The sequence below is a fragment of the Anas acuta genome, chromosome 5 (assembly GCF_963932015.1).
Source record: "Anas acuta chromosome 5, bAnaAcu1.1, whole genome shotgun sequence".
NCBI lineage: Eukaryota > Metazoa > Chordata > Aves > Anseriformes > Anatidae > Anas > Anas acuta.
The window spans coordinates 18,783,313-18,807,171 of record NC_088983.1 but is presented as its reverse complement, the minus strand read 5'-3'; the positions used below and the strand labels follow the sequence as shown (position 1 = coordinate 18,807,171).

The 23,859-nt window shown below is 39.9% G+C and overlaps 1 long non-coding RNA gene across 3 annotated transcripts in view; it reads right to left on the bottom strand.

Moving 5' to 3' along the window:
• The window catches only part of LOC137857007 (uncharacterized), a 293,392-nt gene extending 271,784 nt beyond the window's left edge, over positions 1-21,608 (bottom strand). For all 3 annotated transcript variants that reach the window (XR_011096921.1, XR_011096920.1, XR_011096922.1), the window contains exons 1-2: positions 21,478-21,608; positions 20,756-20,893 (exon numbers count right to left, since the gene is read on the bottom strand). This is a non-coding gene — a long non-coding RNA (uncharacterized lncRNA). The remainder of the gene's footprint in view (positions 1-20,755; positions 20,894-21,477) is intronic.
• Between the last annotated feature and the right edge of the window lie 2,251 nt (positions 21,609-23,859).

Genomic DNA, 23,859 nt, shown 5'->3' with positions numbered 1-23,859 from the left:
ATTTATTCAGAGCCTCTCACATAACTGACAGTCTGCTGCTATCAGGAGATACATCTTATTTCTGTTGAGTTGCTTTGACAGACATTTGTAAGGTTTCTGTGCTTTATGTCTCAGCTCCAGGAGACATCCTTACAGAAACAGAGCGTCCTATTTATTCCCCTTGTGGCTAACAGATGATTATTATTTGTTTCTTTACCCAAACCATCAATACTCAGTAGTCTGTCCCGAGCCACACTGCTTACATTTCTTTCTCTGTTTGCTAGATGAGCTTTGCCCTGTTATTAACTTCATTTTCCTTCAGATAAAGCTGACTGGTGAGGCTCTTTGGGACATTGCTGTTAAAATGATTTTTCAATAGAAAACACTGTTTCTGCAAAATTGAAATTTTCTGTTGAGAAAATGAAATGACATTGCCCACAACTTAACCTGCCTCCAGGGCCTGGCTAGCTCATGAGATATGTCACTCCAGAAGTGTGTATCTGCATCCTAGCCCAAGGGTCAGGCATCACCATATGGTGCCCTGTGATAGAAGGCATTGGGTGGGAGATGGCAAGGAGGCAAACACAGAAAAACAAGAAGGACCAAGGGATGTGCTGAATATATTTCTGTGGAGCTCTGCTGTATCCCCTGAACATGCAGCTTGAGATGAAATGTTCATTAAGGTGAGATTTCAGCACTTTGTAACAGGCATTTGGGGGATGAGGGAAGGGAATCTGTAATCTGACTTCAAGTCATTTGACTGTATTTTCAATGTTAATTTAGTGCTACTAAGCTCTAACATATCCAAAGTGTGATCATTCTGTGTACAAAGGCAACATGGTCACATTGGTTAAATCAGCGCATAGCTTTGTCTTGCTTGCATATTCTTCATACTCAAAGCAGTAAAATAAAATAAAATTCACTAGTAAAAAATTTTAATTTCTTTTATGATTAAATGAAATACTAAAAGTTCTTTGGTTAGTTTTTGTGTTTTTTTTTTTGTTTGTTTGTTTTTCACTGCAAGACAGAAACTATGACTTTGCATGTCTGACTTGCATCTAAAAGGTACTATGATCCTGGTGGGCTCACCCTCCAGGCCTCCCTAAGAACTTGTCCTGTCTTCTTATGTACTTCAGAGTCACAGTGAGGATGTCAGTGCTCTTTTATAACCCAGTCATTCATTCCCAAAGGTTTAACAATGTTGAAGTAGCCTCAGTCCACACACATGGACACAGGCAGACGAGCCCATCTACAAAGCCAGCCAAGCCCCATGTGAATGGTTCAGTGAGAATGTTATTTTGTCCACAGCAGATAGAGATAATCAGAGATCATCCTGCTTATTCCTCTCTCCATATTTAGACTGTGAGCTGTTCAGAGCAGGGAGGTTTTGTGTTTTTTGTTTTTCATGTTGTCTAAGCACAGAGCATATTCAAGTCAATTTTCCTGTGTTACACCAATCCTTTCCTCCTCTAAGCTTTCATTCCTTAAGGAGGTCCTGTCAAGCTTAGGGACAAAACACTGCATCAAGGAAGTTTGAACAACTGCTTCTTTTTTTCCTTTTCTTGGGATGTCATTGTATTTAACTTACAGGCACATTTTAAATAAATGATCAAAAACTTTGCAGTTATGCTTCCAAAGAACTAAAGAATCTTGATAAGTGGCTTTGGGACTTCTGTATATCTGCTTTTGATTACATATGGAAACTTAGCTGGTGATGTCCCTGAGGATATTTTCTAAGACCAAGACAACAGAATATTCTCCTGACACATTCTGAGGAAAGGAAAAGAGAATGAAAACATTGCTGGAGCTGCATGGCAGAAGTGTAGATCAAAACACCTCCCTCTGTGTTAGCATCCTCTTGATTCTTTTCCCAGCTTTGTCAGCCAGTCACATAGTTACCAGTTTTAGAAAGAACCTGGTACTAGCAGCACAATCACAGTTTCACCAAAAGCAGATTTACAGAGGAGGCCAGCTGACAGTGCAACTGTCCTTGCACCCTACTCCTCTACACAACACAATTGCATTCCCAATGGGTCACACAATATAGTGTGCACGTGCACTTTTGTAGGCAGCCTAGACTAAATGCAACAACTAGCCTGACCACCTGAAGAAACAGAATTAACAATAGGGAAAAATTACCTAAAGCTACAATACCTTGATTGTAATTGCTGCTGAACATATATTTTCCCAGAATGTAGTGTTTGAAGTAGTAGGAAGTATGAGAAAAGTTTGAATACGGTATTTTAGGCCACCCATTGTTCCCTAGAATGATAAACTCCAGAAAGTATTACTCCTTTTTGCTAAGTTTGATCCTATCTGTCATTTTCAATTACTATGCCTGTACCAACCACTACCTGCTATTTGTCTTTTGAACCTAGGTTCCTATTTCTATGGGTTTTAATATTACCTTTAAAGTACCGTGTTTTTCCTTTTTGTTTTATTTATTTATTCTACAGGACCGTATCTCATTTATTACTCAAATTCTAGGCATCAATAATATCTCTGTAGTGTGGGATATGTGAGTGGCGTGGTTCCACTCGAGTGGGCAGCCAAGCTCCACCGCAGCCTCAAAGAGGAATGGGGAGAAAATATGTGAAAAGGGCTCAAAGGTTGAGATAAGGATGAGAAAATCACACAATAATTATTGTAACGGGCAAAACAGACTCAGCATAAGGAGACAGTAAGATTTATTGCCTATTACTAACAAGCTAGAGAAGTGAGAAACAAAGGAAAGAAACCAAAAGCACCTCATCCACCCTCTTCCACCTCCTGCCCCCGAGCGGCGCAGGGGAACGGGGAAATGGGGGTTATGGTCAGTCTACAGCGCTTCTTCTCTGCCACTCCTTCTCGGTCACTCTCGTCCCCTGTGCTGTGGGGTCCCACCCACGGGATGCAGTCCTTGATGAACTGATCCGGCGTGGGCTTCCCATAGGCAGCAGCTCTTCCAGAACTGCTCCGATATGGGTCCGTACCACGGGGTCCATTCCTCAGGAGCAAACTGCTCCAACCTGGCTCCCCCATGGGCAGCAGCTCCTGCCAGGTCACCTGCTCCTGCGTGGGCTCCTCTCCACGGGCTACAGGTCTGGCCCGGAATCTGCTCTGGCAGGGCTCTTCCACAGGCAGCAGCCTCCGTCGGTGCAGGGCCACCTGCTCCACCGTGGTCTCCTCCAAGGGCTGCAGAGTGGAGCCCTGCTCCACCGTGGTACTCCATGGGCTGCAGGGGGACATCCTGCTTCACCATGGTCCTCGCCACAGGCCGCAGGGGACTTATGCTCCAGCGCCTGGAGCACCTCTCCCCCTCCTTCTTCACTGACCTTGGTGCCTGCAAGGCCGTTCCTCACTGCTCTCACTTTCCCAGCTGCTGTGTGGCGCAGCGTTTTTTTCCCTGTCTTAAATATGCTCTCACAGAAGCGCAAAACAACATCGCTTATTGGCTCAGCTCTGGAAAACAATGGGGCCCTTACCAAACATGGGGCAGCTTCTAGATCCTTCTCACAGAAACACACCTATGGCCCCCTGCTACCAAAACCTTGCCACGTAAACCCACTACAGTGAGAAGCCTTGCCTAACCCATGCCAGAAGCTGAAAGAGGTGTCAGGCAGGGAACGCTGGAAGAGATGTTATGTGGTCTGCTTGCTAAGCTGAAATAAAGCCTGGGCTGAAAAGTCCTCAGAAAGGAAACAAACATCACTCCCTGGCAATAACGAGGCAGAGCTCCTACATGAAAAATGGTACACTTCCATATTTAAAAAACATATTTTAAGAACCATGCACATAAAGATGGCATCTGAAGACTCCTGGTTCTGACTGCCTAACTTTACAAGCATGATATCATGCTTTTAAATCAGTAGTTATATACAAGGATTTTGTACAGCTTGCCAAAAAAAAAAAAAAAAATGGAGAAAAATATATTTTAGGAGTCTGTACATGAAAGAAAAAATATTGTTCATGGTACTGCAACAATTGAAAAGGACTTGGGGTTTGTGAAGAAAATGAGCCAAAAGAAAGGGTCACAAACAGCTTCAGAAGCAATTCAATCTCACTTCTTCCTGTAATGATAATCCTTCAGAGCATACCATACCAGAGACTTAACCTGTTATCATCAAAAGGATACTTTGCACAGACTTCAGAAACCTGCTCTGAGAGCAGTGTAGGAAGCAGAAACTGGGCAAAAGATATTGCACGTGAAGACAAGTTCTTGCCAAAAAGACATGGATGGTAAAATAACAATATTTTTTAAATCTGTTTAGCAAAGCATCCCTCAGGATGGGCTTTTTGCTCACTTCCACTGAATACAGTACCTACAAGAGGAGACTGAGGCCTCATAGTGGCCTGCAGCTCCCTCATGAGGGGAGCAGAGGGGCGGGCACTGAGCTCTGCTCTCTGTGGACATTGCCAGGACCCAAGGGAACGGCATGGAGCTGGGACAGGGAAGGGTCAGGCTGGGGGTTAGGAGAAGGTTCTGCACCCAGAGAGTGATCGGGCACTGGGACAGACTTCCCAGGGAAGTGGCCATGGCACCATGCATGCTGGAGTTCAAGAAGCCTTTGGACAACACTCTTGGACATATCATTTAATTTTTAGGTAGTCCTGTGCAGACCCAGGAGTTGGACTCAAAGACCACTGTGGGTCCCTTCCAAGTCAGGATATTCTGTGATTCTATACAAGGACATTAAGAGTATATTTAGAATTTACAGCTCAGTTATGTGACATGGATTTTCAGAGTCATCAGAAATATTAGTAAAATGTACTTTAATCTAATTCATTACTGACAGGATGTCCTGGTTACAATATTCACTCAGCCATTGGAACTGCTCTGACATTCTTTGATGTAATTCTCAAACACAGGTATCTTCTAATTCAGTAATTTATAGAGCAACACACGTCTTCTGTGAGAGATTGGAAGGAAGAGAGAGAAAATCCTTCTCTCCTGCTTCAGCTGCTTCATCACTGCAGCTATCCATATGCAGATACGCCTTACTTGGAAAGTTTCTGCAAAGCAGGGAAGGTAGATTCATGTCCACAAACATGGGTGGGCAAACACTTCCTATGCTAAATAGGGTAAAAATGATTATTTTTAATAATCTATCTCCTGAGAAGAGGAGGCTCAGGGGCGACCTTATCGCTCTCTACAGATACCTTAAAGGAGGCTGTAGAGAGGTGGGGGTTGGCCTGTTCTCCCACGTGCCTGGTGACAGGACGAGGGGGAATGGGCTAAAGTTGCGCCAGAGGAGTTTTAGGTTAGATGTTAGGAAGAGCTTCTTTACTGAAAGGGTTGTGAGGCATTGGAACAGGCTGCCCAGGGAGGTGGTGGAGTCACCATCCCTGGAAGTCTTCAAAAGACGTTTAGATGTAGAGCTTAGGGATATGGTTTAGTGGGGACTGTTAGTGTTAGGTTAGAGGTTGGACTCGATGATCTTGAGGTCTCTTCCAACCTAGAAATTCTGTGATTCTGTGTGTGATTCTGTGATTTAAGTCCCTGAATGGCCTAGTAGGAGATCTCTTCTAGATTGAGCAATCTTGCATTTTTGCAAATTAAATATGAGAATTCTGCACTAAATATCATGACAATCTTCCAAATATGTGACATAACAATAACTAGAAACTTCCTCAGTGGTTTCCTAGTTGCTGCACTGAACTATAAGTGTTTATCAACCTATCAACCTAGTCCTCAAAGCCCAAGTTTATCCTGCCTGGAAATATATATATTTAAAAAAAAAAAAAAAAAAAAGAAGTAAAGAAGTGAAACAGTTGATATGAGAGTTATCTGTGCGGCATACATCAGAAGTAAAAAGCCAAGGGAAATATTTCTTTTTCCTTCCCAACTTGACATATATAATAGAGTGATTTGATGCTGCTCTGTATGTGCAGCTGTGTTCAATAGAGTGAAGCTCAATCACTGACATGGGAACCGCTACAGATCACAACTGGAGAGGCTGGCATGGAAAGATCTTAAGTGTCAGGAAGAAGCCAGCAGTAAGTCATCAAAAATTAGTAAAAGATTCATAGCCTGAATTACATCTTACCCAGTAAAGCTCTGTATGAATTAGGCGATCTTTTTGCTTGTTTGTTTGATTTAAAAAAAAAATCTGCCCTCTTCCAAAGCAATTTCACAGCCACCTAAATCATACTTGGATAACATGGTGGTATAAATGCAGACACTTTTGGAATTGGATTGGAGTGGGAACCCCAGAAGTATTACTTCCCAAGGGGAGACACAAGCATTTACCCTTAAAGGAAATGGTCTGTTTAGGTAAACAGACTTCAACATCTAATTGACACTAAATTCACTGACAGAAACCCATTTTAGAAAGAAGGCTTTCATTTCAGGAAAACCTTTGACACTTTGTGACCCACCATGGTTGGTGTGTTTGTGTATTCATGTACGTATGCATATATGTGCATTCCAACACTCTAGAATATGTTGTTTATAGCACTATAGCTCAACAAGTCCAGAAAATCAAGACTAGGCTTGGTTAGCAGCAATGCGTGGCCAAAGCAAGTATATACACATATAAAACCCATCCCACGCATCGCTCAGGATAACCACCGCTAACACAAGAAATCTTCCACCACTGGTTACACCAGTCAAGATCCCATCAAATCATGCTGTTGTTAACAGAACTTCTTCAATGTTGAAATTGTTATCAAAGGCTGCAACAACATCTCCATTACCTGGTTACATTAAATTGAGATTGCCTGTGTTAAAGGGGAAAAAAAAAAAAAAAAAAAAAAGAAGGAAGAAGAAAAAAAGGAAGGAGGAGGAAGAAGAAAAAGGAAGTGGCAGAAAGAAAGAGAAAAAGGAAAAGAACAGTATTGATAAAGTGCAGGTATCCATCTTAAAATAGGAAATATTAGCTAAAAATTGATGGCCTGCTGTAAATCAGATTAGATTATCATAATGATCCCTTCTGGCTTTAAAAATCTATTAGCTTTTAATAAAATCGGATTTTAATCAAACTTTGTCTTGTCTCTTTTATGATGTTGTGTTAAGATGAGTTTCTGTTATGCAAAATCTTTCAACAAAGTCTTAAAGTATTACTCTTAAAAAGAATGATATATCTGTATAGAAGCCCAGAAATGCCCTTCATTTTTTAAATTTTATTCACCTTATAAAATCTCTCTCTTTACCAACTTAATCTTCAATATTCATAACTCAGGACTCCTAATGTTGCACAACATACATCAAAAAGTAAATGAAAAAATAAGCTGCTAGGTGAAATTTCCCAGACCACAGCTCCTACCAGATGTTTGCAGCTTACTGAGCTATGTATATTATTTGTTCTTTCTAAATGATATAACAAGCAGAGAAAGGACACTTCCTTGACCCTGAAACCATACAAATCTCTCAGACTGTCTGTGGATTTGGAAAATGACACAAGGTCCTCAAAATCTCTCATCTGTGAATTCAAACACTGTCCTTTAAAACATTATCCTCTTAAAGCTGTTGCAAGGGCTGCATTCTGTATCAGAACAATAAAGCCAAAGAATTTGCAAGAACAAACAGTTCCTGCATAGGATAGTGGAAATACCTCTTTTCCCATTCTTCCCACCTATCTTTCTCTAGACACAGTTGAGTCATACTCAAATTTTTGCACATCCCATCCCATCAGCAGTTTTCCATGCTGTCTGCAACTTCGATTCCCCTTCTGCTCTTTCTCATGATAGCTGACCTGTGTTCAAGCAGAAAACCAATAAATTCTGAGATCCTGTGAGACAAAGCTACAATACTTAAGTGAATTCAAAATTGATTGACGAAAAAATGGACAAAAATACATTAATATGTGCATGCTCCTTCTGGAAAAAATGTTTCATCTATTCAGCTCTTTAACAACTCCGGTAGCAAACCCAATGACAGCCACGATGATAACCACTGTGTAGTGAAAGAGCATTAACAGCATTTTACATTTATATTTTCTGCTGCTCCAGAGAATTTTTTAATTTAATTTCAATTCTCGTTACATAAGGTCTGATAGAAAGCAACAAACCTAAGAGGAAAGTGATCTCATTTAATTGTAGTACTTGGTTACACTTCATTTTTAAAGGTTGCTTTCACTTTATTTTATATAACCAGTATTTTTTATGACAAATAGTAAGGGGGGCTCATTTAAAATCCTACTCAGCAACTTGGTATGCCTCACTACCAGAAAGTGCAAACAGTGAAGGAATTATGGGCTTCATTTATCTTTCCCATTTTATCAGCCATGTGTTATGTTAAGAAACTCACTTATTCTGAGTGCTGTTGGCTCAACTTCTTTAGGAGCTGGCATATGTTACTTTGCAATGATTGATCATTGTGTACTGATGCAGTGCTATGACAAGGGGATGAATAGTGAATGAGGAAGTGTCTTTGGGAAAGGAATGCCAAAATATGCCCAGTTTAAGACTAATTACAATAGTGCTTATCACCAAAGGCTTGTGAAATATAGGACAAGAGCATAATGACAAGCAGCCTGGTTGCTACAGATCACACAGAACTGACATTAACAAAAAAGATAGACATAAATCTCAACATCCATATAAAGTGGGTAAAATTATCTTCATTTTATAGGTAATATAAGACAGAGAATTTAAATAACTGAAGTAAGGTCAAGTAGAGTCAGTGGCAAACTCTGGAGTACAATACCAGGGTCCCCACTTTAGAGCCAGTGCTCTTGTCACTGGGACACTGGCCTTAAGACAATAAGGAGGTTCTAACCTGATAGGGGTTAAGACATCTTACAGCTTCTGCTTGCAAGCAAAGTTTGGAGCAGCTTGAAAGGCACATTCCAGTCTAAGAGATGGTTTATGTCACTCCCTGCTTCTGCTCCACAGCTAATTCAGAGATCATAACCACTTCCTTCCTCTCTTTGCATTATTCAGCTTGGGATGCTTAAATATGGTTATGCAATACATTTCAAAAGGCAGAATATCAGTGTTCTTTCCACTGGGATGATATTGCATGGTTGAGCAAAAAAGACATAGAGTTTCTGCTTGGTCCCTCTTGAACACAAACCTACTGTTTATTATGCAGTTAGACAATCACAATCAACATTCCTATCTTATAAGGCAGAATGATGTAAAAAGAGTAATTAGTTAGAGATGTTGATTTACTAGTGGAAAGGGAGAACAGGGAAAAGCAGAATAAAAAACCTATATCCAACCCTTTATGAGAAAGAACATGTAAAAATATGAGCAATAATGGATAACTCAACAGATGAACGATGAGACAGCATTTCCTCAGGTGAATGGTTTTACTTGTTGATCAAGATTGGCACTTTGCTCTCAACAATGGGCATTATTCAGTTTGTCTTAAATATATATATATAATAATAATGAGCATAGCCATGGAGAAATTCTCACTGACATTTGGCAATAGTTCACATTTTTGAGTCAGAGAACAGCATACATTCTTGAAATTTCTCCAGTGCACTTTCGTTTGAGTTTTCAAACTCAATCCTCCAACTACAGATAATTTTAAGCCCCATTTTAGATTAAAGTCATCAACAGACTCAGAACTGGATGTAAACAGAAGATATTGATGGAAACAAAGCGTCAGAATATAAGCTGAACGAACACATAGAAAGTCACTAAAGATATTGGTCCTAAACTAGGAATCCTGAAGGATGAGATTTACTGATTTTTCCCCATATATCCACAGCATGAGCTTTCAAGAAGGATCGTCTGAAGTAGAGATACACAGTTAGCTTCAGTTTTCCCTCTTGCCAGCACAGATGAGAGACTCAAGAAGTCAGGCTGGAGGAAATACAGGTCAGGAAACAAAAACTGCTTTGATAAAAAATGCAATACTAGAAGCGGGGGAATTCTTTTCTAAATGTTGTCTTACTCCCAGAAATAGGCTGATCCAGCTGGAAACATTTAACATTTACCCTAAGATTTTTCAAGAGATTAGATGTAGTTTGGAATTTTGTAGCATGGTTCATTTTGATTTCTAACCTGACCAAGGAGTAATTTTAATCATTTCTAATTTCTTCACATTGCAAAAACTTTCATTAACAATGTTTGAAGCAATTTTATTCCCTTAATGATGTTTACAGTGTAACAGCATTCCAAGGCCAAGCCCATCACTTCCCACTGATTTATTAAGGGTGGATTGTAGCATGGGTAATGTTTCATCAAGACATTTTGTGTAATTTAACTATTTTTTTCTGTTTGTGTACACAGAAAGAGTCAGGTAGTGGAACTGTTAAATTGGATTTTAAATGCTTTGACAGATGTTACATTTTAAATGCGATTAACCTCTCCCTTCAACCTCCAAGGTCTGAACAAATTATTAAATATATCCTACAATGATACAGGCAACAAACAGTTAGAAACCACCAGGTGAAAACTATGGTGCCATAGCCCTAAGCAATGCATAGCTAGACAGGGAATAGAAGAGAAAAATGGCATGGATAATTATGAAATATATTAATAGACTCAGCCAGAAACAGAATTACCATGCCCCATTAAGAAGATGCACAGGTATGTGGCAGCAAGCTCTGATGCACCGGGTATAATAGAGGAAAACCATCAGAGTGGTATTTTTTCAAGAGCAGAAGCCCCAGGGAAGAAATCATCCACTTCTCCCTTATGCCCGTGTCAAACTCCTGGACAGTCTGCTGGGAAATTTATCTTTCCTACCCATCTAATTTTTCTCTCTTGCGACAGCAGAAAGAAACTCTGTGGAGGCAGCTTGTATTTCAGATTGATCAGAAAACAATACTTCTTTCCTGTCAAAGAGCCAGGGTTTTGAAAGGAGTTTTCATTGCACATCAAGAGAAGCTGTGGATTTTCAATTATTTTCGATGGGATTTTTTTTTTTCAGCCTACTTCCCCAGAATGTCCAACAACATATGGTTTAGGCCAGCTGGATGGCTTTGTGAGTACTCCGGATTTTAGACCTATGTCCTAAGGACCAAACTTCTGGCTGCCCCAACAAAGGCTGGTGCTTCACTGTTCCAGTGTGGTCTGACCCAAATTCCACCTCAGAAATATTCTTGGAAAGAATTTACTGAAAACTCATGTATTTCTATGAAGAAATTTAATTTCAGACTGAGCTCACTGAATGTGTCTGGGTCAGTCTTCTCATGGCCCAAAAATCTCTTCAGTCTCAGCAGGTACAAGATAGATCCGTAGGCCTTGTCCCTCCCTCATCAACATCCATGTCTCTGCCATAGCTATTTCCAGACAAATTGGGACAAAGCAGGGCAGAAGCCAACACTACTTTGAAAATCCCACTCATGCCCTTGCTTCCTTCTTCCTGCTGCTGCTGCCAGCAACAAATGATTTCAAGAGCTGTATTTCTTCAAAGCAGGTTGAAATTCTCTTAAAAACAACAAAACAGAGCAAGCTTTAAGGGAAACAAATCCAGAATATCACCTCTGTGTCTCTGTTATTAGCATCCTGTGTTCTCTTGCTTTGATATTTTCATCAAGCTTTCTCCTCTCTTCCCTCCTCACACCCAAAAAAGCTGCCAAGTTTTTCACACCTTTACTCATTTAACCTCACAAGAAGGGGGTCCATGTTTATCTCCATTTTAAAAAAGGCAAATAGGCACACACATGCACACACACACACACACAAAAAAAAAAAAAAAAGGGGGAGGGGGGGGGGAGGGGGGGTCGACAGGGGCCTTAAACCAGCGTCTCTGAAATAATTCAGGCAACATAATGCAGAGCCTTTTTTCATGGCTAGCTTTGTTAGCAAACAGCCTTCCTCCTTACCAGCAAGGTGTAGGGTAATCTTGGCTAATAAATGCCCACAGGCACAAAACCCCACAGTTTGCCTCTGGCTGTCTTTGAAGATCAAGAATTTTGAGCCCTGCAGATTTGACTGCCACTTCTACCAGGAGTAGCGTTAAGCTGAAAACAAAAACGTAGGGAGGACCTTGTGTGCCTGTGCAAGGATGTGAAGAGCTGGAGAAGTTGCAGCCTTCACCGGTGGGAGTAAATCAGGTGAGCAACATCAATTTGCAGTAACTGAAAATCTATGTCTTTGCATGCAAACTATGCTTCCACACAGGAACGTGTTTTGTATTTATTTCCAGCACCCAAACCACTCAGCAACCCTTGTTGCCACTGAGCTGATGCAATTACTCCACTAGCTCAAAGCGGTGTGAATTACACCATGCCTATGATCTACAGTGAGACAGTTGCATGGGTTTTACATAAAACAGGCAATATCAAACTGTTCAACAAAGGTAGTAAAAAATGAAAGCAATTATTTCATACTGTTTCAGGAACTTCTCATCAGAAATTCATCTGGTGATGTTCACATTCTTGCTGGCAGCCTACCACATGATTTGTGCTACATAAAATACATTCATATGGAAGTCAGAAGAAGAGAAATTCTTGACTTGAAAATTCAGTTAATAGCAAAACTGAATTTTGTTTAATGTCCAGGCTTCACAGCAGTGTCTTTTGAAGAGCGTAGTATTAGTTATTAAAATACTAAGCTTTGAAAACATCTACAGTTGATATAGATAGGGATGAAAGAAATTTTATTGATGAAAGAGAAGTTCAGGTCATCTAATTTAAAAACAAGAAGCTGTATTATAATGTGGATGACCGACTGTCCAATGTTAAGATTCAGTTCCAGTATGGGAATAAAAATTCCCACTGAATAGTCATAAGATATCCAAGGGTACACATTTGTTTATACAAAAGATTTAACAAATCCTAATAGTAAAATTCATTTAAAGCTACAGTGCTCTAGAAGACATTTTGCAATAGGAAAAAGGTTTCAATTTGTAAAATATAGTGCTCATTGTCCCCTAGAAGAAATTTTGCAACAGGAAAAAGGTTTTAATTTGTAAAATAAATTGCTCATTGTACCCAAGAAGAAATTCCGCAACAGGAAAAAGGTTTTAATTTGTAAAATAAATTGCTTATTGTGAATTGTTTCTCTGGTTGAAATTCCCATTTTGAATAACTGATTTCATTCTTTCTCACTCACCCATGTTCTTTTCCCCCTTCCCCACCCCACCCCTCCAAAAAAAGTTTTCTTCCTTTTCACACAGCAAAGTATATAGTCAAGATTGTTTATTACCTGACGAGTACCAATTTGAAAATAAAACAAAAGAATGTATTTTTAAAACAATAAATTCCCGGTATGTTTACCCCTTGCATAAACAAACAGAGCTGGAGTTTGCAAGAAATATTAAAGTTAATTTAAATTGCAAATCTGACCTTATTAAAATGGCTTTTCAGAGAGCTATAAACAAACAGTGTGTGAGCTGGTAATGTAGCCAAAACAACAGAACACATTCTCAACTAGGATTATAATTAAAGTAAAAAAATATTGTTTTCACAGTTCTGAAAATCTCGGAAGGGAAGGAAGAAGGGAGAAAATATTTTAAGGAACTATCAAGGTTGTAGGGGAAAGTATTCCATTCAGATGGCACTTCTAAGAATTTTTTGGACATTTGCTCTTTCAAACTTAAAATAAATTCTGATGAACAGCTTGAAAACATTATTAAGCATTTACTAATTTAATGCGTTTTGAATACTTTTCTCCTACAGCTACTATATTGCCTCTTAATGTTTGAAGCACAACCATTAAGATTTACTGCATTTTCTGTGAGAATAAAAATGGAGCAATTAAGACCGTGCTTGTATCTGCAATGGATGCAGAAAGCTAATAAATTTCAGAATTAAAAGCCAACAGATAAGCTGGGCTGGTTTCTTGGTTTATAGAAAATCTATACCTGAAGGTCTATTTAAGCCATTGTATTGTTAGCAAGCAAATTGTTTCCTTTTACTTAGAAAAATAATATAGGCTGCAGAAGACCAAGCAAATTAGATAGAACAGAGGTGAAACTCAACAGGATATTTCTACACACACATGCACACACCCCACAGCCTTACATGATTGTAGCTCTGGTATAGCACACGAGTCCCAGTGAGTGTAAAGGAGTACCAGCCCCATGTATGGAGGTGTTCTCTGACCACAATTATATTCTTACTCATGCCAATCTTTATATTAATTTGATTGAAGTTGCTTTTTAAAAAATGTACACAAATAAAGCATTCCAACTCTGGACATGAGTGAAAACAGGCATGAGGAAAACTATGTTTGTAGTCAGAGAATACCTACAACCATACAGAGAGTTCATTCTCACATGGACCCAGCGCATCCAAAAACAAAATGGCCAAGAACTGTTCTACTGGTAGAAAAGGACAAAATCAAATACTGAAACACATTCCTCTAGGGCTACATTAGGCAGGGCTGCAATGTAGGCAGGGCTGCAAAAAAGCAGAGATTCCCTTTCTTTGCATATCTCTGTGGGGATTATCAGTATTTTGTGAGGCTGGATTTGATGACTGGTTGCTTTACTATTTAAGTGAAGCACATGGGAAGGTAATTGTAGTGTCGAGAGACAAGGTGCTGTTTCTCACACATTACCCATCAGTGCAGGTTTGTCTGCTCTAGGACAGTAGAAAAACTGCATTCTGAAAAGTGTTACAGGCACTTTGACCCTGTCCCTGTTTACGTTTTCTTTTCAGAAGGTACTTTGCCTCGGCATCACAAAACCCCCTGAAACTCTCCAACAAGCAGAGACACACATTTCTTCACTATCTAGAGCTGTGCCTCAAAAGAACCACCCAGCCTCCAGTGAAAGCACCTTTAGTCCTCCTCACCTTAACTAAAGCATCAAAGCAATTTTTTCCAGGGCCTTCCTTTTGCTTAGGGTGGTGTTTAGAGCAAGTACATACAGCTGCTCATGCCAGCCTCAGCACTTCGAGGCAGTTTCTCACTCTCCAGTTAGGAGGCTTTTTTATGAGACTTCTCCTTTTCACTGCCTCTGCTGAGGATGAAAATTGCATAATTCCCTCCACCTGCAACAGGGTGGTGCTTTCTGCATCAGTGTTAACTAAGTGCAAATGCAAATTGGGAAAAGACGAAACAGAAGATAACCAAACTATTGTAAATCTTGAAAAAAATACCAGTCTTGGCACACATTCTAGATTAGGTTTGTGGCAGGTTTGTCTGTTCACAAAGGAATTCCCAAAATTTATTTTTTGATGTGCTGCATGAGTATAAATAGCAGTAAACAGTTGTTTGTGCAGATCTTTTTTTTTTTACTGGGTACTAATTTCAGCTAACCGCATCCAGGTTTCATTCATCAGCTTTGTTTACCATTAGAACCAAAGAATGAGCCATTTCCCTCCATAACAGAAGCAGGTTAAAGCAAGGAGGCAAAAGTACTAGAAGCTACAGGACTACTACAAGGAGACTATTTTGTATATAACTGAAGTGTTCCTTCTCCCAGGATCCTTCTGGACTATGCTTTAAATCCCTTATCATCTACATGCAGAACCTGAAAACCGGATTATAATGATCATATGGGTGCTGAATGTGTATTTGCTTTCTCCCCTTTCTGTATACAGGCTTTTGATCAGCTTCAGTCAAGATTGGAGCCTGGACTCTCAGCCAAGCTACCGGACTGCACCAAGCTTTTGGTTATTTCTAGCATAAAAAAAACAATAATGATCACAGTTTGGTGAGGTGCATTATCTGTATAACAAGATCAGACAAAGTTACCGAGGACTAACAGTGAATTCAAAAATTTGAGTACGTCCCACGTGACAAAGGAGTTAAGACACCAATCTAGTTCCTTCTGCTATGAAGTCTGTCTGGGTATTCCTCCCCATCTGGAAAAGTTCCTGTTGGCATCTGAACAAATACAGCCTCTTTTTTAGATCAAGGATAAAGCAGAAGAAATGATAATTTAGAACAGACATCCCCTTCCACCAAACCCTTTGGCTGAGATGAGGGAGAGCAGCAGACACACACCCAGTGCCAGACACACAGGAATGTGAGCCATGTGGGATAGATCCAGGGAATGGTGTGGAGAGGAAACATAATGGGAGCAATAGTCCCAGCCAAGGAAGCCCTACCTGCACCTGTATCATTATGATGAGGAAAAAGCAGTATAAGAGGGTATTTTCCATACTAAGCAGACAGCATAATTGTTATGGAAGATACTGTATTTTAGGGTATGTCATTACTTATTGGCTCCCTTTCCTTCTTATCTTTTTTTTTTTTTTTGCCACATCATGTTCCCAGATGAAAGTGAAGGATTTCAAGTAGGATCGTTAAATAGACACCCAGCATAAACTCCACCTTTTTAACTGATTACTGTAGGGAAAACAAAATAAATCAAAATTATGACTGCAGGACTGGCAAACATGACTACATGAAACAACACATATTCTTCACTCCTTCATTCTGTCACACTCAAAAATATAAATTGATATCAGTATTATCCAGACAGCTCTGATTACAAGTCTTGGAAGCTGTAAGAAGTAGAAAGAAACTTCCTAACAGTAATACTCAGTTTCTGCCTTTCCAACACACTGTGACAGTGATGAGGTCTAAGAAGAAATACCACCTTATTAGTGCAAGCGTCTGAATTCTAGTTCAGTTTTCTCATAAAGTTGATCTCATTCTAGGCTGGAAATTTTTCACGTGGGAAAAACTGAAGATAGACATTTCTGGGCTGGTAACTTCAATTGATTGTTTCCATTTGTAAGTGTAAAAATCAGTCAAAGAGCAACAAAAGATTTCCTTTTCATGGTTTTCCTGCAGCTGAAAAATTAATCCTCTTTCCAAGCAGGATGTCCAACAGATTAAAAATAAGCCTAAAGTTTCCCTTACTCAGAGATAACATTTGTATCACTAACTATCAGAGCAGATAACCCAACTGTTTTCTGACCTGTTAGAGACCATGGAAAGGGGCTAATACACACGTCATGGTCAGGGTCTTGTGAGTTAGCCCGTATGATGTGCATCAGCGAGGTCATGAAGAAGAAAGAAGGAAGATGGTGAAGTCAGGCTCAGAAAAAAGGCACAACTCAACTGTGATTTTATGTTAAAGCTTGACATCTGGCCCTCTCCTATATCAGTCTCTTCCTTCATTCCTGGAGCCAAGGTCCTTCCCCAGCCTGTCCCCAACTCTGCTGCCAGGCTCCCTGCCCAACCTACATCATATTTTTGCCCCACCTGCATTTAAATCAGAGAGCTGCCCCACAACACTGCTGCTTGTGGAGAGTCACAGGGAGTTCATGGGGGAAATCACACCACATAGCACATTTTATGAAAAAATAAGTGACTGATCTGTTATGTAAAAGAAGCACAAGGCAATGGAGCATGCTCAGAGAGATGACAACTTTGGAGAGTCTGGGATTTCTGTTTCTTTCTGGAACAAGAAAAGCTACACACCTGAGAAAAAGGTATCAAATCTGGTATCATTAAATCATGGAAAAATGCATAGTTATCTAATAAAACAACAATAAAAAAGTAAAATACATTTCTGTTAGCACAGAAAAACATCAATTCCCTCTCTTAATCCCATTCTGGAAAATATTTATCCTATAATGTTATGTTCAGGGTGGTGATTTTTTGGCTGAGTAAAATTTAGTTAAACTAAACCTGCAAGAATACAGAGTCTCAGAACCATTCTGCTGAAGTGACCTTGCAAGGGCCTCTTCCAACCCTTCTTCCAAGTAATGCGCAATGCAGCCTGACTAGTTACTGTCCCTGAAGGACATCTATCCAGCTTAACTTCAATACCTGCAGTAACAGAGACCTCCTGCGACCCTACCATCTTCCTAAACCATTTATGCAAGTGGTTCACTAGCCCTGGAGTGAACTGAAATCAGAATTGCAGCTTAAAACTATTACTACTTGTGTCATGGGCATGGAAAATGTATTTTTTGCCTTCCTCTTGCAGCAAGCATTCAAACAGTCATATATTGTTTTCTCTTTTTTGTTTTTTCCCTCACAGTTTATGTTTCTTTAGGCTATTGATTATTCCTTTTGCTCTCCACTTAAACTTGAAACACAAATTTCTCTGTAAAAATACTATTTATGCTACATATGGTCAGTAGATGGAATGACCACATCTACAAATTGAAGAAAGAGAACAATTCTCAAAAAAAGTTGCTTCTTGGACTGCAAGTTAAAGGGGCAGGAATAGTTTCCACTATCAATAGGTATAGCAATACATTACAGACCTCTCTGGAATTGTTTCTAGAACTATTCTATGAAGTAATTCATCTGAAGCAGTGGGACATGAGGACTCTTAAAAGAAGCAAACCTGTGAAATACTTAATTTAGAGCCAGATTACAGGACAAACAGTACCCATAGTTTAGACGGATTATAGAAGATATATCTGCAAGAAGAAACAACCCCCTAAGCACATGATGTCTGCATGGCCCAATGTGTGGGCTCATCACTCCGGAAATAAAGGAGCCCATTGTCTGAATCCAAAGTGGCACAGGCCTGGCATACAAACCTCCCTGAAGATACATTTAGATCCTTGTAAGTCTGTCACCACCTCCTCTGTTCATAACCTTTCTTCAGAAGGCACTGCCTGGCTCAGAGCACAGAGGCAACATGAGTGAAACCAGCTACACATTTTGCCCTGCATACTAACACAGCTTCTGCAAGGAAAGCATTGCACGCACTGTAACTATCAAAAACAGACATCTCCAGACACCTCTTGTGGTATGCAATGTCTGTCCTACAAGCTTGTTTATATTTGCAAAGATCCAGAGGATTCAGGGGAATCCTGTGTTTTCTCCTCAGTGCTTTACTCCTCTCTTTATATTTAGCAATAATAATTCACTGTGAGCATGTACAAGCACACACATTAGAAAAGCTCTCCAAGTTAATCCCTGAAGAGAAGTTAATTTTTAGTTGATATTCTTAACAGAACTACATTCTTTATTCCTAGTAAGTTACTAATCATCTGCCAGCGTACTTCTTCATCACTCTTCCAATTCCTTTGTACTGCCCCAACACAATTCTAAACAGACTGTCTGATACCAGGAGCAAAGGAAAGACAAAGATCAAACCTCCAAAATAAACTAGGAAAATGCATTGCATTGCTGCATAGCACATTTTTCGAAGAGCACTGGAAGTGATTTCAAACACAAGGAAACAAAAAAACAAAAATCCAAAATCACAGGAGTGAAATGCATATATCCATTGCCAGGAAATATTTACGACATGCCAAAAATGAAATGCAAAATTACATTCACGAGTAACCATACAAAACAGCTCTGATCATTTGTCTGTTACTGAATTAGATAATGATCAGACCAGGAAAAATATCAGGTGAGAGATGTAGGGGACACTGCAATGTTTAAATCCATTTGTTTCATACCTCATGGACTTTTCGGAATCTAGTCAGTTATTACCTTACAAATAGAAGGCAACTGTTAAAGGCTGAAGGATAATATTCAGCTAATTCACAACCCACTCAATAGGTGAAAATATCAGCAGGAAGAAAAATGCACCTTGGCTATTAAAATTATTTTCTGTTTTTAATAGAACTGGAAATATACTGAAGGTACAATACACATAAGCTGTATAGCAAGTTAACACATCCGTCAGGTTGTTATGGAAACATTGTCATTTTCATTTGGGTGGAAGCTCTTAGAAAATTGAAGGGAGCACTTACAGAAAGCAACAACAGTCATATCATTACATCTCAAAAGCTGAATCAAATATGAGCCCCGCAAAACAACCTGTTGATACCAAAGGACCTTCACTTGTAAAAGACTGGTAAAGAGACTTACTGTTGTCTGAGTTGCCCAAGTACCTGAACAAGAAGTCCTGATGCCCGCCACTAAAACAAAGTAAAATGATGCTTCAAGGATGGTTGGGATAAGAAAAGATCTGGAAGAGGGAGATTAACTTAGGTTAAGTCCTAATATAAGGCAGTTACTGCTTGATTAATAAAAGAGCAGGTCAGGCCCTGAACTAAAGCCAGGCTGCCACATGCTCATTTTGTGAAGGAGAACTGAGTGAGATAACAGCCCCAGGTGGCTGGAGAGCTGTGTGAGGAGTAAGACACTAGGACAGACTGACCTGCAGGGCTCACGAGAAGAGGACCTACAGAGTAAGATCAGTTGTGATGGTCAGCAGAAGGGTGAGTAGGACATGATGTTTCTCTTCACAAGGATTAGGTCAATAAAGGTTAGTACCAAGTGCTGTTTTAATAGAGGTAGAGATAACAAGTGAGGATTTGACATTCCTGAGTATGGAGCCAGGCAGAGAAGCCTCCTTTGGTAGAACCAGTGGGAATTTCAGGCAGAGAGAGCTAAACATCTCACAAGCCCATCAGGCAAATATTTGAAAGAATAATGACAAAATAAATGTGGCATTTTACAGCCTCAGCTAATGAGCAAGCTTCAGCACCTACAGCTCTAACATAATTAAAAAGCAGAGCATTACTTAACCTATTTCTCATCAGTGTAGGTGTTTCACCCTCAAGGCTCACTTCAGTCTCCTTCACTGACTTATTTCACCAATGATCTGCTTAAGGTATTTCCCCCTTTGCTAGGGCACTGAATTCTGCCTTTTATAAAAGCAGGACTATTAACTGAGATTTGCTTCTGTACTTTGTTTTGTTGGGTAAACAGTAGGTCCCAGTGCCTTTTCCCTCTCTCTACTGTAGTGGTATTAGAAACATGCACTATTTTTAGAAAGCCTATCAAAAGTCAAAGTTATTTGAAATAGTCCTCTTTAGGAAAAAGAGAGGGAGAGAGAGAGAGATATATAGATAGGCAAGTTAAAGTAGAAAAAAGAAAAACAAAAAAAAAAAACAAACAAACAAAAAAAAAACACATTCTGGTACAATATAATTGCTACAGCTTCACATGGTCTGATTTGGAGGTGCTGTTCACCCCACAATTCTTCCTCTAGTCAACTTGATTTGTGAGTAATCAACTTATCTTTCTGATTAGTCCTACTAATAGCTCAGGGATCAAATTTTACCTTTACCTTTTCCAAATTGCTCGAGGTTTCCTCATGACACTGATAATCACACTGCAGGTCAGCAGCTGCTGGCCACTCCATTCATGTAAAAGAGGGGTCAAGGTCAACAACAGTTTTTAAGAAAGCATCTTGGAAGTCAACATCCTGAAAATGAAGAACTCTTCATTAGAGAACCTTTTCAATTAGGAGGAGCCCTGCTCATCACTTCCTTAAGACTCCAAGGAAGTCTGCAGCAGAACCAGCTAAACTAATCTTAACATTTGCCCACACTGACAGAGGTGGAAAGAAATTGAGGGGAAAAAAAAATCTTTTTTCTCTCTACACAAAAATCTTTTGGGTTACTTTTGCTCTTAGATAAAGATATAAAAAAGAGGATAAATCTGAGTCTGCAGGTCACCCTTGCAGTCCTGACTAAATAATAGACACAATGGTGTCAGTGACCCTCTTATAAGATGGTCCCCCGCTGACCTGCTCAGAGCAAATTGGGCCTGCATACAACTGGTCCCGCTGACATCTTTACAGCTGTAAGCCCATTACGAAGGCTGAAAGGTTTCAGATGAAGGAAGAACTGAATACATGCTTTCTGGGATTTATGTCTACAGCGTGAGCGGGGGGTGGTGGTTTAAAGAATCCTATGGTAAACAGAACAGAAGTCAGATACTAATCCTCTTTTATTTCTTGTCTCTGTAGCAGGAGTAGAAGGCTCTGCAGGCAGCAGAAGTGCTTACCTGGGAGAGGCAGGCAATGAGGCTGAGAGCCCTCGGCTGTATTCATGCTTCCCAGGCAGGGAGCCGGGACACTGGTGTGGGAGAGTCGAGGCAGAGTCTGACAGGCCTACAGCTCTGGAGTGGAAAGACCTAGTGCCGTTCTGCAGAAATCTCCCCTGCTGCTGTGGACACAGCTGCTATGGCAACAGGATAAGAGGGCTGCTCCGGGGGAGTTTTTCTTTCCCTACGCTCATTCACCTGCCCCACCATGAGGAGCAGGCGAGATTGTTTTGTGCTGAAATGGGTGAGCTGTTGCTGTGCTTCAGAAGGATCACTTTGTAGCTTCAGCTGGTACATGGGCTATGCAGAAGAGTCACAGTTTGCTGAAATACCCAGCCCAATGGATTGCAGTATCCTGGGTTTCTCTTGAAGTTTTCCTGTCCAAGTTGTGGCCAGCACACTGCCTGCATTGCATTGTAAACACGGCAGTAATGGTTTGGGAGGGCTTGGGGGTTCATTAACACAGCTGCCCAAAAATCCAGATGCTTTCACTGAGCAAAGCACATGCCAAAAAACACGCTGCCCCAAAGAATTTGTTCATAGAGAAGGTAAGACAAAGAATAGAAGCAGGAAATACAGTCATATCTGAAGAAATGAGGCAAAAGGGACTTACAAACTGGACTGCTGACCAGCTGCTTTGAGACCTGTCACTGTAAGAGCAAAAACACAAGATCACAAATGTGCTAATCCCAGCACCTGACATACTTTCAGCTTGATTTTGAGTCTTTCATTTCACTTCACTTTGACTGCTATAAATAATAATGATTATCACAACAGGATGAGAGTATTTCTTTGCTGCTCTGAGGTACTGTGACAATTAACGTGGGTATAACTTTTTAGGAAGCTGTAGAAATGGAAGACACTGTAGAAGTTCAAAGCAATATTATTATATGGCTCAGAAAACGATACAATATGCTGACAGAAATTATGCAGTATAGTGCTTAATAAACTTACAGCCAGCATAATAAAAATTCTGTCAGTAATAAACTCCTTTCCCAATTGACTGCAGACCTGTGTTGCCAAAAACTATCTCCCCCTTGCAGATCCTATAGCACTGCATCTTCATCCTCAGTAAAACAGTACCCCAATGACATTGTCAGCCATTTTATTTATCTACAGTAATAAAAAAATACAAATATTTCACCTAAGTATTCTTGTGCTTATTGTTAAATTGATGTATTAAAAGAGTAATAAGAATTTATGCACACTCAGGTTAATGTATTTGCATCTAAGTGAGTAAAGTCACCGAGCTGTGGACCTACCTAAATCTAATATCTTATACGTAACTGCTAATTCCCTGCCCTAGATATTACTTAAAACGTTATGTATTATTGCAGAATCATCCAGGCAATCTGTTCTTCTGTGCCTATCTGGCCTACAAAGCAACCAACACCTGTCTAGAAGCGTTAAAATTAATGCAAAAGGGCAGTAAAGCATTACTATGTATTCATTTCTAGCATGATGCTAATTTTTCCTATTACTTTGACAAGTAGACACAAATGATGTAGTTGTGCACCCAAGTGATTATGAAAAATAGACATGCCACTATAAATGCCAATGCCCAGTAACGTCCATGCAACCATTTAGAAAGGCCTTTGATGCACTTCTTGTTAAGCATAAATGATTTGGTCATTGATTATCTGATCAAGAGTAACATCTTGCCCACTCAGCTGTCAATACATTCCAGAAGGAGAACAACAGTCAGAGAATAATTTGTAAATAACGAAAGCTGTTCACATAAACAGATCGATGGACAAATGCATAGAGAAAATAGGGCCTATTGACAGATTAGTCATGAAGAGTAGTGATTAGAATTCATTAAATAAGTATTTTCAGTTTACCAGCTTTAACCATCACACCACAACAGATGCTGGATTTCAGAAAACAGGCCTCAGTAGTCTAAGCACAATGTTTTTGAAGTATTTGAGTGCCTATGAACTACCAGTTTGAGTCCAGGCATTAGCACAACTATTTTTGCCTTTATGGAGGATAGGCTGCATTTCAGGGATTTTACTGAATGCAGATAAGACTTAGAAAGCCGTCTTGCTTGCCTGGATATTAGCAATCATGTATTAGCTTCTGATTAAAGGAAAAGAATTAGTCAACAATGTCCTTTACCAAACCTCTGAAGTCCTCTGCACAAATGTGCTATGCATGATTCATATCTATCTTTCTGTTCATTGCAAAGCTGTGGAGAGTGGCTTTTTATTTTATACATACCGCATATCTCTGTTTCTACACAGTTCTTGTGACAGTTTAATCTGAAAGTTTAGTGCAGACCATGAAAACAGACATGCGAGCTGTAGGTTCTGTCTTTACATTCCATTTCCCACACTATACCAT